This window comes from Anomaloglossus baeobatrachus, unplaced genomic scaffold, assembly GCF_048569485.1.
Source record: "Anomaloglossus baeobatrachus isolate aAnoBae1 unplaced genomic scaffold, aAnoBae1.hap1 Scaffold_216, whole genome shotgun sequence".
NCBI lineage: Eukaryota > Metazoa > Chordata > Amphibia > Anura > Aromobatidae > Anomaloglossus > Anomaloglossus baeobatrachus.
This window is the reverse complement of record NW_027441986.1, coordinates 143858-149857: the sequence shown is the minus strand read 5'-3', so window position 1 is coordinate 149857 and position 6000 is coordinate 143858.

The window sequence follows — 6000 nt, the reverse complement described above, 5'->3', positions numbered from 1 at the left end:
GTCATCACCACTCACCATCTTGGTGGAGTCCTCAAAGTTTTGGAGGATGGTACATAGGTCGGACATCCATCTCCACTCCTCAGGTGTTATGTGTGGAGTTTGACCCATTTCCCGACGGCTTAGGTGATGCAGGTACTCAACAACTGCCCTCTTCTGCTCACATATCCTGACCAACATGTGCAGAGTTGAATTCCAACGCGTGGGGACATCACACACCAGTCTGTGAGCCGGAAGATGCAAACTGCGCTGAAAGCCGGCAAGGCCGGCTGAAGCAGTAGGTGACTTTCGAAAATGTGCAGACAGGCGGCGAACTTTTACCAGCAGATCAGACAGCTCTGGGTATGACTTTAGAAACCGCTGAACCACGAGGTTGAGCACATGGGCCACGCATGGAACATGTGTCAGCTGGCCTCGCCTCAAAGCCGCCACCAGGTTCCGGCCATTGTCACACACGACCTTTCCTGGCTTTAGGTTCAGAGGTGTGAGCCAGTGATCTGCCTGCTGTTTCAGAGCTGTCCACAGCTCTTCTGCATTGTGGGGTTTGTCACCTATGCAGATTAGCTTCAGCACAGCCTGTTGCCGCTTCGCCGAGGCAGTGCTGCAGTGCTTCCAGCTTGGGACTGGTGTGGAGGGTACAGTGGATGAGGATGCGCAGGAGGAGGAGGAGGCTGAAGAGCATGACATTCCGGAGCTGTAGAGTGTGGGTGAAACACTGACTGAGGTAGGGCCTGCAAACCTTGGTGTGGGAAGGACGTGTTCCGTCCCTCGCTCAGACTGGGTCCCAGCTTCCACAATATTAACCCAGTGTGCCGTCAACGAGATGTAGCGGCCTTGCCCACAAGCACTTGTCCACGTGTCTGTGGTTAGGTGGACTTTGGGTGAAACAGCGTTGTTCAGGGCACGTGTGATGTTTTGTGACACGTGGTTATGCAACGCGGGGACGGCACACCGGGAGAAATAGTGGCGGCTGGGGACCGAGTAACGTGGGACAGCTGCCGCCATCAGGTCGCGGAATGCTTCTGTCTCCACCAGCCTAAAAGGCAACATTTCCAGCGCAAGCAGTCGCGAAATGTTAGCATTTAGAACTGTGGCATGTGGGGTGTTGGCAGTGTATTTGCGCCTGCGTTCAAAGGTTTGCTGAATGGATAACTGAACGCTGCGCTGGGACAAGGACGTGCTTGATGATGGTGTTATTTCTGAGTAGGCAACTGCAGGTGCAGGACCGGAGGAGGCTTGTTCGCAGGCAGCATGGACAGGGGATTGGCTCGCATGCACAACCAGCGAAGACGTAGCAGTGACATTAGCAAGCACTGCTCCTCGACTCTGTTGTACTTCCCACAAAGTCGGGTGCTTGGCTGACATGTGCCTGATCATGCTGGTGGTGGTCAGGCTGCTAGTTTTGGTACCCCTGCTGATGCTGGCACGGCAGGTGTTGCAAATGGCCTTTTTAGAATCATCTGGATCCAACTTAAAAAACTGCCAGACTCGGGAAGACCTAACATTTGTACAGGCACCTTGTGTCGTGTTGTTGTTCCGGGGAATGGTTGTCTGACTTCTGCCTGGAGCCACCACCCTGCTTCTTACTGCCTGTTGGGATGCTACGCCTCCCTCCCCCTGTGCACTGCTGTCCTCGCTCTGCATATCCTCCTGCCAGGTTGGGTCAGTTACTGGATCATCCACCACGTCGTCTTCCTCTTCCGCACCCTGCTCCTCCTCCTGACTTCCTGACAATTGTGTCTCATCATCGTCCACCCCTTGTTGAGACACGTTGCCAACTTCGTGAGAACGTGGCTGCTCAAATATTTGGCCATCTGTACATACGATCTCCTCATGACCCACTTCAACATGAGCTGGCGAGAGGCCAGAATGTGCGAATGGAAACGTGAACAGCTCTTCCGAGTGTCCAAGTGTGGGATCATTAATGTCCGAGGACGTGTACTCAGCCTTGTGGTAGGAAGGAGGATCAGGTTCTGAAATGTGCGGTGCAGTATCACGGCTACTGACACTTGACCGTGTGGAAGACAGAGTGTTTGTGGTGGTGCCAATCTGACTGGAAGCATTATCCGCTATCCAACTAACAACCTGTTGACACTGGTCTTGGTTCAAGAGCGGTGTACTGCTGCGGTCCCTAAAAATTTGGGACAGGACGTGCGAGCGACTAGATGTGGCCCTTTGTTGTGGCAAAATTAGAGCTTGCCCACGACCTCGGCCTCTGCCTGCACCACCATCACGTCCTCTTCCTTGTTCCTTGCCAACGCCCTTGCGCATTTTGCAATGCTGTGCTGACGTGTATTCACTAGACTTGGGCGTTATATCAAAGTTTGTGCAAATTGTGCACCTGTACGCTGCCACCGACAGGCACACACGTGCGGTTTTTAAATGCAAGCACGGACACACTAAGAACCTAACAGGTTTTAGGAGCAAAAATTAATGATGAGAACTCTGACACTATCAGCCACTGCTGACTGACGTGTATTATACACTACACTTGTGCGTTATATAATAGTTTGGTAAAAACGCACACAAGTGCACCTGTACGCTGCCACCGACAGGCACACACGTGCGGTTTTTAAATGCAAGCACGGACGCACTAAGAACCTAACAGGTTTTAGGAGCAAAAATTAATGACGAGAACTCTGACACTATCAGCCACTGCTGACTGACGTGTATTATACACTACACTTGTGCGTTATATAATAGTTTGGTAAAAACGCACACAAGTGCACCTGTACGCTGCCACCGACAGGCACACACGTGCGGTTTTTAAATGCAAGCACGGACGCACTAAGAACCTAACAGGTTTTAGGAGCAAAAATTAATGACGAGAACTCTGACACTATCAGCCACTGCTGACTGACGTGTATTATACACTACACTTGTGCGTTATATAATAGTTTGGTAAAAACGCACACAAGTGCACCTGTACGCTGCCACCGACAGGCACACACGTGCGGTTTTTAAATGCAAGCACGGACGCACTAAGAACCTAACACAGGTTTTAGGAGCAAAAATTAATGACGAGAACTCTGACACTATCAGCCACTGCTGACTGACGTGTATTATACACTACACTTGTGCGTTATATAATAGTTTGGTAAAAACGCACACAAGTGCACCTGTACGCTGCCACCGACAGGCACACACGTGCGGTTTTTAAATGCAAGCACGGACGCACTAAGAACCTAACAGGTTTTAGGAGCGACAATTGCTGAGAAGTCTGACACTATCAGGACTGTTTTAGACTGTGTACACCAGCCCCAGATATGATGAAGGCTGGTATACGGTCACCACTAGGAATGGCTATATACCCTGCCTGCCTGCCTGCCTGCCTGTATACTGCTACAATAGTCCTGACAAGGACTCTTTTGGTCACTAGCCTGTATTCCAACCTGGCTATACCCTGCCTGTATACAGCAACAATAGTCCTGAGAAGGACTCTGCTACTGTACTCCGACCTGGCTATACCCTGCCTGCCTGTATACAACTAGAATAGTCCTGAGAAGGACTTTTGGTCACACTGTTTGCAGCCCTGCTACGGAAATAGCTATAAAGGGCCGCAAACCTTTCCCTGAAGTAGCGACCCTCTCCCTGCACTGACTGTCTGGATAGCTGTGAGCAGAGCACAGCGCGCCCGCCGGTATAAAGGCTCGGTCACGCTGTGCAGGCCGGCCAATCACTGCAATTCCACAACTAACAGGGCTGTGGCATTGCAGTGGTCTGCCAGCCAATCCCTGCATGAGGGCTGGCTCTCAAAAGAGCGCCAACATGCAGGGATGAAGACCACGAGTACAGCACGAGTATCGCGAGATTACTCGGTCCCCGTCGAGTAGACCGAGTACAGTGATACTCGTGCGAGTACCGAGTAGTAACAAGCATGCTCGCTCATCACTATTTATTAGTAAAATGGCTTACACTCCCCTTTTTTCCACTTTTTTCGTCACTACTTTTATAAAGAAATTTTTCCTTTCTTTATTCTTAATGCAATTTTATATAGCAACACCACCATTTTTTGCCACGAACATAATTTTTCTTGTCCGTCATCCCGTTCACCCTTACAGGGTTGTGGACAGATGCACTTGTCACTACACTTCTAAGACTCAATACAGGGTCTGGAGCTCAATGCTCCCTTTTTGGTTTTTTTTTCTTCTTTTTTTTCTTTTTTTCATTTTGTCCTTCTTCTTTTTCTGATTTTTGTCTCAAAAAGCTGATGAAATTTGAAACACTATACCCCAGTGATTTTATAAATGTTTCTCAATATATCACTTGAGAACTTTTATGGCCGGTATTGTAACAGTTGACCATCCCGGCAGTATTTGAAATACAGCAGTCAGTCCTCTGACGTAGCTCCATATGTGTATATATAGAGGTTCTTCCTCCTTTGATTGCATACTGTTCTTTTTTTGCCCTGATGAAGGAGACAGTGATCTCTGAAACACATTGACCGGAAAAAAGAATAAAGAGATGAAATAATTAACATCAGTTTCCTTTGGTGACAGCGCGGCACGCACCCGATTTTCCTCCTATACGTTATTGCTCTTCTACTAGGGGCTGCGGCTGTCGCCATTTGTAACGTGCATTTAGGGGTTGTGACTGGCACAACCTTAATAGGTGAGTGCAACTACTATTAATTATTTGTTACCTTACCAGGTAAGACCCTAATTTGTGCGTCTGCTCCAGAGTTATTTCCCTGATTATTAATATCTGACAGGCAGTGATTGATCCTGCATTCTCACCTTCCTCTCTGTTGCACATTCTTATTGTTCCTATATGCTCTCTATTTCCATCAGACTTTTTTTGTCCTTCGGTGGGGCTCTAACATATGTGCACCATTTATTATTTATTTTTATGGATTCCTTTCTTTTTTCATACTAGCGTTCATTATGCAGTAGTCATTCATGATATATCTTATATTTGTGAATCCATTAGGGCTCTATATGTCTGGTGCATCACATTGGGTCTTTTCAGTGCACAATAGGCACCTTTTTCTGTTATGCTCTGCTGCCACCTTATGGACATCCTATCAGTGATGCCAGAAAAAAATGGACATGTCTCCGTGCAGCAATCACGGACACGCGGGTACGCCGCACGGAGACACGTGCAGTGAAAAATCACTGATGTGTGAGCAGACCCATTCATTATAATGGATCTGCGTATCTCAGTGATTCTGTTATGTTTAAAAAAAAGCACAAACGTACCAGAATCACTGACGTGTGAAACAGGCCTTATAGTGTTTTGATTTATGTATGTATTATACAACTTCTGTGGATCTTGTATGAGTGACTTTTCTTCATTTTATTGGATTGTTTTAAAATATTGAAATAAAGTCACGCTTCCTATGCATCCTTTTGTATTCTGATTGGCTACTATAATACAGTTTTTAGGCACTGAGATCGATACCAGAGGCATGGTCTTCCGCTTACCAGAGGATAAGCTCAAAAGGCTAAGGGACATAATAGAAGGGTTTAGTGCTGTTAATAAGGTGGCATTAAGATAAATGAAATATATCTTCTCGGTCTTCTCGTTTTCTTGCTGAGTTGTGCCAATGGACAGAGTTTTTTCTAGACATTTGCTATTGGAAACTCAGGGAACCAAAGCTCCTGGATAGAGTTGAGCGCGGTTCGTGGTTCGTGGTTCTCCAGTTCTAGGCTCGAGTGATTTTGGGGCATGTTCTAGATCGAACTAGAACTCGAGCTTTTTGCAAAAGCTCGATAGTTCTAGAAACGTTCGAGAACGGTTCTAGCAGCCAAAAAACAGCTAAATCATAGCTTGGTTTCTGCTGTAATAGTGTAAGTCACTCTGTGAATCAAACTATTATCACATTTCAGTGTATAGTGTGCGTGAACAGCGCCTTCAGATCACTGCTGTTTCTATAATGGCGATCGCCATTTTTTTTTTTTTTTCTTGTCTTCCTTCCCTAAGTGCGCGCGTCTTGTGGGGCGGGCCAGCATGTCAGCCAATCACAGACACACACACAGCTAAGTTGACTTTGAGCCAGAGAAG